We start from the raw sequence: 13,257 nt of genomic DNA on the forward strand, positions 1-13,257 counted from the left end.
CACTCTAACCATATCTTCCCTATAATCAGGCTTCAGTCAGGCTTGTTTGAAGAAATCTTTGTCCAATTACTACAAGCATATAACCAGTAATACCAGAGGTCCCAAAACAGTAGACCACTGCTATACCAAGGTAAGGAATGCCTACCGCTCTATGCCCAGACCACATTTTAAGAAATCTGATCACTTGGCTGTCCTTCTCCTCCCTGCAAATAGGCAGAGGCTAAAGAGCAAGGCCCCAAAGCTGAAGGACAATAAAGAGGTGGTCATGGGAGGCAGAAGAAGAGCTATGGGGCTGCTTGAAGTCGGTGGACTGGGCGTGTTTAAGGGTTCATCTGTGGATCTGAATGAATACATCACAGTAGTCATGGACTTTATAAAAGCTGAGTGTGTTCCACAAAATCATTCTTAGTTTTTCCCAACCAGAAGCCCTGGATGAACCATGAGATCCGCAATCTGCTGAGGGCTAGATCAGAGGCATTCAAGTCTGGTGACTAAGAACGGTACAAGAGGTCCAAGTATGATCTCCTGAACTCTATCTCACAGGTAAAGTGGCAATTCCAGACTACACTAAAATCAATGAAGGATGCACAATGACTGTGACAGGACTTGAATGCTATCACCTCTAACAAAGAGAATCAAACGACATAGGTGATGACGGAGTTTCACTTCCAAATGCCTTCTGTGCTTGCTTTGACCATCAAAACTTTGAGGAACCATCGCAAACTTCCAGATTCCACCCCCCCGCCCACCACCTCCCGCAGACCCTGTGGTTTCAGTCTTTGAGGCTGACGTGAGAGCATCCTTCAGGAGGGTGAGTTCACAGAAAGCATCCAGCCCAGACAAAGTAGCTGGTTGAGTACTAAAGTCCTGTGCAATCAACAGACTGGAATGTATACTGAGATCTTTAACCTGGTGCTTTGGCAGTCTGAGGTATGCACCTGTTTCAAGCATGCTTCAGTTATACCACTGCCTAAGAAGAACAAGGTAACCCGCCTTAATTACTATCATCTAGTAGCTCTTAACTCCACTATGAAGAAGTCTTTTCAGAAGCTGGTGATGAAACTTGGATCCATACCAATTTGCCTACTGGTACAACAGATCCACAGCAGATGCCATTTCATTGGCTCTTCACTCAAACCTGGAACATCTGGACATCAAAGGTGCATACATCAGGATGCTCTTTATCGATTACTGCTCAGCATTCAATACTTCCCATCTCCTCAAAACTAATCTATAAGCTTCAAGACCTTGGCCTCAATACTTCCTTGTGCAACTGGAGCATCAATTTCCTCACTTGCAGACCCCAGACAGTTCAGATAGTTCATAATTTCTAAGATAAGGACATGTTTGGCACAACTTTGTGGGCCAAAGGGCCTGTACTGTGCTGTAGGTTTTCTATGTTGCTATGTTTCTCAATTGGCAGCATCTCCTCCACAGTCTCCATCAGCACAGATGCACCACAAGGCTGTGAGCTTGGCAACTTACTCTACTTGCTTTACACTTATGACTGCATGGCTAAGCACAGCTTCAATGCCATATTTAAGTTTGCTGACGACACCACTGTCATTGGCTGAATCAAAAGTAGTGATGATTCAATGTATAGGATGGAAATCTGGCTGAGTGGTGCTACAGCAACCTCTCATTCAATGTCAATAAGACCAAGATGTTAATTATTGACTTCAGGATGAGGAAATTGGAGGTCTGTGAGCCAGTCCTTATCAGAGGATCAGAGATGGAGAGGCTCAGCAACTGTAAATTCCTCAGTGTTATCATTTCAGAAGAGCTATCCTGGCCCCAGCAAGTAAGTGCAATTACGAAGAAAGGATGGCAGTGCCTCTACTTATAAGATTGCAATGATTCTGCAAGACATCTAAAACTTTCTCAAACTTCTAAGGATGTGTAATGGAGAATATATTGGCTGGTTGCATCATGGCTTGGTATGGGAACACCAATGCCCTTGAATGGAAAATCCTACAAAATGGAATGGATACTGCCCAATCCATCACAGGTAAAGCCCTCCCCACCACTGAGCACAGCAGCATGGAGTGTTGTTGCAGGAAAGCAGCATCTATCATCAGGGGTCCCCACCACCCAGGTCACGCTCTCTTCTCGCTAATGTCACCAGGAAAAAAGTACAGGAGCTTCAGGACTCACACACCAGATTCAGCAAAAGTTATTACCCCTCAACCATCAGGCTCTTGAACCAGTGGGGATAACTTCACTCAATTTCTCTTGCCCCATCATTGAAATAATCCCTATAGATTCTATTTCAAGGACTTCATTTAATATTCTCAATATTTATTTATTTATTTATTTATCTATCTATCTATCTATCTATCTATCTATTTATTTATTTATTTATTATTTTTTTGTATTTGCACAGTTTATTGTATTTTGCACTTTGGTTGTTTGTCTGCCCTGTCAGGTATGGTTTCTCATTGATTCCATTATGATTATTGGATTTATTGAGGATACTCACAAGAAAATGAATCTCAGTGTTGTATATGGTGACATATATGTTCTTTGATAATAAGTTAACTTTTAACTGTGAACTATAACAGGTGACCAATACTGTACACAGTACTCTAAGTGCAGCCTCACCAACGATTTATACGACTGTAGCACAATGTCTTAAATCCTATATTCAGTGACATGACTGATGAAGACCAGCATGCTAAATACCTTTTTCGCCACTGTCTAGCTCTAGTGTCTAACCATTCATAGAGTTAGTCCTACATTAATTTCACTTTGCAAAATGCACCACCTCACACTTATGTGTGCTGAAGTCTATTTGCCACTTCGCAACCTAGTTCACTAACTGCCTAAGATCCACCAGCAAATCTTCTTTACAGTGAATAACACTCCTAATTTAAATCCTGATGTCCTCTAACAACAGTGGACTGGACTCTGAACTTGTGCAGTGGGAGGTGGGTAATTGGTCAACTGTTTTTCTCCCCCCCCCACCGCCACCCTGGTCTCCTGAGGTCAATCACACAGGATATGTGAGGAGCAGTCAACCAGTCGTCATCTACATTACTGAACATGCACAAGTCGGAAGTGTTGCCTCAGATGCCATTTGTACAGTGCAGCCATCACTGTAATTGAAAAGGTCTGCTTCCCTCGAAACTCTGCACCACATCAATTACTTCCACATGGGGGGAACGAAACTGCACCAGCAGCTGGACTTCTAGCTGTCGGTAATTACGGGCTCAATTAATATTTTCACATCCTGTTAATTCTGATCAACAGATGAGAGGCTGTGAAATCCAGAGGGTGTTTATAAAATGGCAAAGGTTACTCTGAATATCAGAAAGGGGTCAAGTGGTTTAGCTTTCATTTCTAATGCAGACCTGTTCTTTAGGGGAGGCATTAACTAGGGACGAGGGCAGAGTAATGTCTGGGTGTACGTTTGTCCTGTAGCTTGCATGTTATGTTAGTTATTCAGAACCTTGGGCTGATGATCCAAAGACACGAGTCCCCCACTGTGACAGATGGGGAAGTTCAATACAGTTAATTAAATGAATCAGGAATAGGAATGTGAGTGGCTAAAGTAATGACTGTGAAACTCCTGGACGGTTATATAACAGGCATCAGGTGATGTAATTTACAGAAGGAAATCCCGTCAGTCATTATTCAATCTGGTTTACACGTGACTTCAGACCACCCATCCCTCCTCCCCTCCCTCCTGTCAGAATGTATCACGGCTGAGACCACAACAAGCTACATAGAGTTGTGGTCGTCCATGTCTACACGTCCTGTGCCTCAGTAAAGCAGCCAACATAATCAGAGGCCATTCCCAGCCAGGACGCTCCCTCTTCTCTCCCTCCCAATGGGCAGAAGATGCAAAAGCCTGAAAGCATGTACTACCAGGCTCAAGGGCAGCTTCTATCCCACCATTATAGACTATTGAATGGACATCGTGTATGATAAGATAAACTTTTGACCTCACAATCTACTTCATTGTGGTCTTGCATCTCCTCTATTGACACTGTAGCCTTGCTGTAAGTGTAACACTATACTTTGTATTCTTCTCTATTTTTTTCTTTGTAGTATCTCCTATGAATTCCACAGATACACCATCCTAAAGTTCCTCCTCATCTCAGTTCTAAAGGACATCCCTTTATTCTGAGGCTGTGCCCTTGGATCCCAGACTCTCCTACTAATGGACACATCTTCTCCAAGTCCACTGTTTCGAGGCTTTTCAGTATACATTAGGTTTCAATAACATCCCTCTGAATTCCATTCAGTACAGGATCAGAACTATCAAACTCTCCTCATACTGTACATTAAGACTTCCATTCCTACAAGCATTACTGTGAACCTCCTCTGGACCTTCTCCAGGCCAGAATATATTTCCTAATATACAAGACCCAAAACTGCTCACAATATCCCTAATGCTGTCTGACCAATCACAGACAAGGGAAAATCCGCAAATACTGGAAATCCAAGCAACACACACTAAGCATCTGGAGGAACTTAGCATCTATGGACAAGAGTAAACAGCCGACATTTTGGGCCAACATTCTTCATCAGGACTGGAGAGAAAGATGTGAGAAGGTGGGTGGAGTGAAGGAAGAAAAACAAGGTGGTAGGTGATAGGTGAAACTGGGAGGGGGGGTGAAGTAAAGAGCTTAGAAGTTGATTTTTGAAAGAGATAAAGGGCTGGAGAAGGGAGAATTAGATAAGAGAGGACAGAAGGCCATGGAAGAAAGGGAAGGGGGGAAAGCACCAGAGGGAGGTGATGGGCAGGTAAGGAGATAAGATAAGAGAGGGAAAGGGGGATGGGAAATGATGAAGGAGGGGGGTCATTACTGGAAGATCAAGAAATTGATGTTCATGCCATCAGGTTGGAGGCTACCCAGATGGAATATAAGGTGTTGCTCCTCCATCCTCAGTGTGGCCTCATCGTGACAGTAGAGGAGGCCATGAACTGATATGTCGGAATGGGAATGGGAAGTGGAATTAAAATGGGGGGCCATTAGGAAATTCCGCTTTTTCTGGTGGATGGAGCGTAGGTACTCAGCGAAGCAGTCTCCCACTCTACGTCGGGTCTCAGCAATGTACAGGAGGCCACACTGGGAGCACCAGATACAGTAGATGACACCAACAGACTCACAAGTGAAGTGTTACCTCACCTGGAAGGACTGTTTGGGGCCCTGATGGTAGTGAGGGAGGAGGTGTAGGGGCAGTTGTAGCACTTACTCCACTTGCAAGGGTTGGTGCCAGGAGAGAGATCAGTGGGGAAGAATGAATGGACAAGGGAGCGATCCCCGTGGAAAGGAGAGAGTCGGGGTGGTGGGGGGGAGGGAAAGTTGTGCTTGGTGGTGGGATCCCATTAGAGATGGCAGAAGTTATGGAGAATAATGCAGAGGCTGGTGGGGTGGTAGGTGAGGACAAGAGGAACCCTATACCTGGTGGGGTGGCAGGAGGATGGGTGAGGGCAGATGTGAACGAAACGGAACAGATGCAGTTGAAGGCAGTGTTGGTGGTTCAGGAAGGGATGCCTCTTTCTTTGAAGAAGGAGAACATCTCCTTAGTTCTGGAATGAAAAGCCTCATCCTGACAGCAGATACAGCAGAGATGGAGGAATTGAGAGAAAGGAATGGCATTTTTATAAGGAACAGGATGGGAAGAGGTATAGTCCAGGTAGCCGTGAGAATCAGTGGGTTACAAAGGATATTAGGAAATAGACTGTTTCCAGAGATAGAGACAGAAAAATCAAGAAAGGGGAGGGAGGTGTCAGAAATGGACCAGGTAAATTTGAGGGCAGGGTGGAAGTTGGAGGTAAAGTTGATGAGATCTGCATGGGTGCAGGAAGCAGCACTAATGCAGTCATTGATGTAACGTAGGAAAAGTTGGGGAGTGATACTAGTATAGCCTTGGAGCAATGCAGTCTGACCAATGTCCTCCAAGCCCTCAGCAACACTGTGAAGTCCGATGCACCTTGAACAAGTCTGGCCATTCTCCTCTGACCTCTTTCATTAACAAGACTTTTTTGCCCACAGAATTACAACTCACTAGATGTCTTTTTATATTTCATACCATTCTCTGTAAACTCTAGAGAATATTGTGCATGAAAATCCCGGGACATCAACAGTTTCTGAGCAACTCAAACAACTCCGTCTGGCATCAACAATCACTTCATGGTCAAATAACTTAGATCACATTTCTTCCCGATTCTGATGTTTGGTCTGAACGACAACTGAACCTTTGACCATGTCTGCATGCTTTTATGAATTGTTGCTACTACATCATTGACTGATTAAGTAATTGCATTAACGAGCATGTGTATAGGTGCACCTAATAAAGTGGTCATTGAGTGCACAATTGCAAAATAATTTTCCAACTCCTATATTCAGTGAGCTGAATGATGCCCACCAGTATACTAAATGCCTTCTTCACCAGCCATCTCCCTGTGTCGCTGCTTTCAGTGAACTATCCACTTGAACTCCTAGGTCCCTTTGTTATGCAACACTTCCTAGGGTCCTATTATTCACTGTTTAAGACATTTGCTAGCTTGATCTCCAGCAACGCAATGCCTCATATCCTTAAGGATAGCTTTCAGAAAGGAAAAGTCTATATAAAAGCCTCACGTTTTGTCAGGTGAAAATAGAGCTAATTAAAGGAGGGGTTAGGACTGGGGAAAGAGAGGTGCTCCTTCCTACAGAGTGCTCATGTGGGATGTTTTTTCTCTGTAGTGGATGCATGTTGAGTGTCTTATTGAATGCATCTGTCATTGTACAATCCTCGCTGTTCTGATGCCATATGTAATGGCAGATCATGAGGCCGGTGTCACAGGAACTGGAGGAGACTTGTTTTGTAGGGATGAAGTCCAGGGCTTGCTAAGATCAGTGTTTCAGAAGAGCAGAACCCTGCAACGGCAGCCATAAACCTGTGGGAGGTTTTCAGAGAGCCAGGCAGGCAGGGATGGAAGTGATTATGTCACAGACATCAGCGAGATAGAGTACATTCTGGAATAATAGGAATAGGAAAAGCAAAAGGGCTATCAAACACACCCCCCATCTGACCTCCTTGTAGTTTATCTGGCCACAATGAAAGATCAGGCCACTTTCTCCCTCTAATGATTTCCTCAGTAATCAAGCAACGGAAGTCGTTGAGTGCAGCGTGATTAGTTGTAAGGCACTTGCTAATCATTTGGTTCTCATGCTCAGAGCTGACAAATTCGTCTGCAACTCGGGGGCTCCGTTCAGTAGCTCTGGCAAGCAGGCTGCAAGGCCAGCGTTAGTTCCTGAGTAGGTGCTAATAGGCTGCTCCTCAGCCCAAAGTTTCTCATTTTGCTTCAAGCAGTGTGAGTCAGCAGAGGATCTATTCTGCAGTTTGTATTAAACTGACCTATGAGGAATAGTGCTTAAACCTTTGAAGGGAGAGTGCCTTTAAACTGCTCAGTTGTTGAGTGATGGTGTTGAAAAAGTGGGTAAGGGAAGATAAAGTTCCCAAATATGATTCCTGATGGAAGGTCTCGGCCCAAAACGTTGACTGTTCACTCTTTTCCATAGATGCTGCCTGGCCTGCTGAGCTCCTCCAGCATTTTGTGTGTGTTGCTTGCATTTCCGGCATCTGTAGATTTTCCCTTGTTTGTGAAAGTTCCCAAAGTGTTGGCTGGGTCAGGATCTAATAACATCAGCACATGTGGAATCAAAAGTATATTGAAGTATCAGTAGTAGAGATCATAGAGCAGTACAAAACAGGAATAGGGCCTTTGACCCATGATGTTATGCTGAACTAAGTAAATTAGTATTTAAATGCCTAGCTACTGTAACTTCAACTATTCTGTCAAATAATTTCCATATCCCTCCATCTTCCACACATTCACATGCTTGTCAAAGAGCCTCTTAGATGACGCTATCACATTTGCCTCCACCTTCATTCCACAGGCCCACCATTCTTCAAAACATTCCCTCATCTGCTGCATATCTGTTTCTCAATGTTCCAGTGGCCATTGGGGGACAGTCATTAGAATGACTGCACCCTTTTTATTTTTGAGTTCTACACATACAGGCTCAGTGGATGAACCTCCCCATCGTGGCTTCTGAGTGCAGCTGTATTGCCTCTGATAATAGAGCAACTCAATTCCACCCCCCTCCCCACCCACACCCCAACCCTTTTACCTCCTTCACTATCTTTACTAAAACATTGAGTCCCTGGAATATTAAGCAACCAATCCTGTTTCTCCCTCTCTCTCTCTCAACTGAGTCAATGTAATCTCTACAACATCATAGCTGAACTGCGTGAAATCTGTGGCAGTAGCACCATTCTAACTGTCTTACTACATTCCTTGTGAAGCAATGCAGTGAAATATCTCACTCTTACTTATGTCTGTAATTTAACTCGCCCAATATTCTTCAAGATGTTTGTGTCCTTCTACCTTCGGCCTGTTAATCACCCATGAATTTCATCACTCTACTGTTCTGGCCAGTATTCACCTACTAAGACCTCAGTTCTGGAATAGCCTCCTTAAGCCTCTCTATCTCTCTTTGCTCATTTAAAAAGATTCTTCAATGTATTTGTTATGATTTGTACCACTAGAAACTAATTGAAAAGAAAACACAGGAGCTGAGATAAACGTTTTACTTTAGTGAGGCGCTCACATATGATGTGGTGGCCTAATGACGTAGGCCATTGACATACTTTTGCACATAACCCATACTGAATTACGTAAAGAACAAAGAATTGTTAATCAAACAACATATTTACAATATTACTCAATGATTACTAAAATATTAAATACACAACAGTGTTCTCTTCTTGTTAATCTATTGAGCATCAGCCCGAATATTCTGCTTATGTGGGCTGACACTATTTTCACTCTGATATGAACAGAAAAAGATAGGAACATGCAGAGACCACTCAGACTTCTGTGTTTTCTCCTCCATTCTGTACTATCACAGCTCTGTTTTCCTGCATGTTACCTCCCCGTAAAAATGTAAAGGGTCGTAAAGATGTAAAGGTAAAGTAGTTCAGGATTCCATAAGGATAACACAGTTTGATTGGTAATAAGGCAGGAAAATTGAATGTGAGTATTTGTTTGACATAGAGTGGTTGTCCTTGCTCTCTGCATTTCTCTTGTAGCTGTCGAAGGGAGAAGGTCATATCGATTGTGGAGCGTTCTGACCACTGAGACTCGGGATATACCCTTTCGGCTATTTTCTGCAGACTGTTCAGGACCATGTGGGCGAAGACCTTCCCAATGATGCTCAGCAAGGAGATTCCCCTGTAGCTGTTACAGTCGCTTCTGTCCCCTTTGTTCTTATATATGGTGACAATGTTGCAGCCTCTCATGTCTTGCGGCACTGCTCCCTCTATCCAGCACTGGCACAGGTGATTTAGCAGGATGTCCTTTGCGCATTTGATGACCTCTGATGGAATGCCATCCGATCCTGGTGCCTTCCCAGTGGGCAGGCTGTCGATGGCTTTACTCAGCTCTTTTGGCAATGCATCAAGTTCCTCCATGACAGGCAGGCATTCCACGGTGTCTTGCGCACTGTCCAAGATGCTGTTTTCTCTGGAGAAGAGTTCAGAGTAATGCTCCACCCATCTCTCCATCTGCTTGCCTTTGTCATTGATGGTCTCACCTGTTATGGTTTTCAATGGTGCTGTCTTGCTCTGGGTTGGTCCGATGGCTTTCTTGATCCCCTCGTACACTCCACGGATGTTGCCTGTGTCAAATGATGACTAAATGCTTTTGCATAGTTGTAGCCAGTAGTCATTTGCACAGCGTTTCAAAGACGTTTGCAAGAGAGACATGAAGTCACTGAAAATGAGCGTCAAGAGGTGGGAGGACATTGCAACCGATTGCTCTCATTGAAGGCTGGAACTACGCAGAGGTCTAAAAAGAGGAGAAGAGAAGCGGAAGCTTGCTGCTGAAGAAAAGCACACTCGTCGGAAAAACAGCACCAAGACAACACTGGAGGACAGCGCCTTCAAGTGCAGTCGCTGCAGCCGAGATTGTCACTCCCGTGTGGGCCTCTACAGCCAAAACAGATGCTGCTCTAACACAGACTGAAGCAAGACTTTCCAGGCGCAGATCCATGGTCTCGCGAGACTAACGGATGTCACCACCAGTATTTGTTTGGAGAGGACTTGAATATAAAAGCAAGAATACACTGCTGAAGATTTTTAAGGCATTGGTTAGACTACATTTGGAATACAGTGTACAGTTTTGGGCCCCATATTCGTAGGGAGATATGTTGGCCCTGGAGAGGACCCAAAGGAGGTACACAAGAATGCTTAAGAGAATGAAAGGTGTAATGTAGAAAGATTGCATGATGGATCTGGTCCTACACAGAAAGATGAGGAGAGATCTTATCGAAACTTACTGAAAATACTGGTAGGTTTGGATAGAAAGGACGTAGAAAGGTTGTTTATCGTATGCCTGCAAATGCCCTAAAACTTCATCCCTAATAATGGACTCCAACATCTTCCCAACCACTGAAGTCAAGCTAACTCGTCTATAATTCCTTGTTTTTCAGCCCCTTCTTAAAGAGTGGAGTGATTCGTTCAATTTTCCAGTCCTCCAGAACCATTTCAGAATGTAATGATTCTTGAAAGGTCTTTACTTATGTCATGGTCTGGTCCGTGAAGTCCGCTTTCTGGTTCACGGTCTGGTCCATGGACTCAGGACTCCGGGTCTTCCAGTTGTCCCTTGTTTGGTTGAGTTAATTGTAGCCACCTGATTCCCATCTTGAGACTTGGAATATAAGTAGCCTCGGGGTTGAGAGTGGGCTGCTGGTTTGTCTTGCCAGTCCCCCTTGGAGCAACCTGCTGATAGAAGGCCAGTGAAACCATTTGTGATCTCTAGGGCTGGTTGGAGGACCACTGCTTCATGGAGCCTTGTTGCCACTTGTTGGAGTAGTCTTTGTGGTATGGATTTGGCTGTTTCCTGGGCCAGCTGAGTGGCTGCCAGCCACTCTGAGCTAGGTAGGGATCTGGATTTTTCTGTAGCCAGTGGAGGTTGCTGGCTGTAACTGACTTGGAGCAACCCTGAAGCAGAGATGGAACTATCTGTTTTTCTTTGGTGTTTGTCTCTTCTTGTCCTTGTCTCTGTGGGGTAAGTCAGGCTGTTCTGCTGTTGCCCTGTGGGGGGTCATGTCTTGTCTTGTCCATGCCTTGGGTAAGTCATGCTGTTTTGCTGTTGCCCTGTGGGGGGACATGTTTTGTCTTTGCCTCTGTTGGGTAAGTCTGGCCATTCTGCTGTTACCCAACAGATGGACCTGTCCCACCTTGGTGTGGAGAGGTTGAGTCCTGGCTTGTCTAAGTATAAATCCTGGCTCTATGTTTATGTGTTGTCCTGTCTCATGTTGGTGTTGTGTTAATGATGAGTCCTGGCTTTTCGAAGGACAAGTCCTGCCTCTATGTTGATGTTCAGTTCCCAGTCGGTCTGTCAGCTCCAGCTTCTGAGTTATCAGCCTCTGCATTTCAAGACGTAGATCCCGCAGCCTGCGAGCCCCGAGGGCCCAAGCCTGGAGGATCCCGCAGCCTGTAAGCCTCAAGACCCAAGACCCCAGCCATGTCCTGTCCTGAAGCCATGTTATGTCCTTGCCTGGTTCTGGGGTCTGAGCCAGAGGCAAGACCCGGGTTCTGGGTCCTTGTCCAGTCTTGGGCTTGGAGTCGAAGCCTTGTCTCCTAGTCCACGGTTTCTAGTCCAGGTCCCGCTTTCCCTAGCCCAAGTCTCTGTTCTTGTCCCTGCTCCTGGTCTGAATCCTGTCACATCCCTTTTCTAGTCAAGTCCCGTTCCTTGTACTTCAGTGTCTGTGTCTTGCATTTGGATCTGTTCCCAATGCCCCCATTGTGACAACTTATGCCTCCACAATCTCCTAAGCTACCTCTTTCAGAACCCTGGGGAATAATCCATCCAGCCCAGGAGACTTACCTACCTAACCTTTCATCTTCCCAAGCACCTACTCCTTAGTAATAGCAACTATATTCATTTCCATGGCCCCGCCCCCCACCAATACACTCAAATTTCTGGCACACTGCTGATGAATTCCATGGCAAAGACTGATGCAAAATACTTTTCAAGTTCATCTGCCATTTCTTTGTCTGCCACTACTGCCTATCCAGTGTAATTTGCCAGTGGTCCAATATCCATTCTACCTTTCTTTTAGTCCTTGTACAGTATATCTGGAAAAAAGCTTTTGATAACCTCTGTTATATTGCAGGCCTGCTTCCTGTCTCTGTATCTGTATCTGAAAATATTTCACCTTTACTTCCTTATTGTTTTTTTGTTGCCTTCTGTTGGTTTTTAAAAGCTTACCAGTCCTCTAGATCCCACCAATTTTTGCTATATTTTATGATCTTTTTTGCTTTTATGCTCCTTTTGACTTCCCTTGTCAGCCACAGTTCCCTGATCCTCTCTTTAGATTACTACTTCTTTCATGGGATGAATCTATCTAGCTGATGCAATTAGCCAAATGTCCTAATTCTGCTCCTATGTCTTGTGGTCTATCCTGTGCCTTCAAAATTGCTCCAGCCATTGGTATTCTGCCATCATCCCTGCTAGTGTCCCCTTCCAATCAACTTTGGCCAGCTCCTCTTTCTCCTCTGTAGTTTCCTTTACTCCATCATCATACTGATTTCAGCTTCCCCCTCTCAATCTCTATAGTGACTTTTATCATATCATGATCATTGCCTCCTAAGGATTCCTTTCCCTTAATGTCCCTAATCAAATCTGTTTATAACTCAACATCCAATCTACAGTGGGCTCAACCAGAAGCTGCTTAAAAATAAACCTCTACTCTTACTTTTAAGGTATTCTTGCATTTGAAGTCTCAGATATCTGAGGAAAGACATCCTTGCCATAGAGGGAGTACAAAGAAGGTTCATCAGATTGATTCCTGGGATGGCAGGTCTTTCATATGAAGAAAGACTGGATGAACTGGGCTTGTACTCGTTGGAATTTAGAAGATTGAGGGGGGATCTGATTGAAACGTTTAAGATCCTAAAGGGATTGGACAGGCTAGATGCGGGAAGATTGTTCCCGATGTTGGGGAGGTCTAGAACGAGGGGTCACAGTTTGAGGATAAAGGGGAAGCCTTTTAGGACCGAGGTTAGGAAAAACTTCTTCACACAGAGAGTGGTGAATCTGTGGAATTCTCTGCCACAGCAAACTGTTGAGGCCAGTTCATTAGCTATGTTTAAAAGGAAGTTAGATATGGCCCTTGTGGCTACAGGGGTCAGGGGGTATGGAGGGAAGGCTGGGTTCTGAGTTGGATGATCAGCCATGATCATAATAAATGG

Source organism: Mobula hypostoma, chromosome 1 (assembly GCF_963921235.1).
Source record: "Mobula hypostoma chromosome 1, sMobHyp1.1, whole genome shotgun sequence".
NCBI classification, from domain to species: Eukaryota; Metazoa; Chordata; class Chondrichthyes; order Myliobatiformes; family Myliobatidae; genus Mobula; species Mobula hypostoma.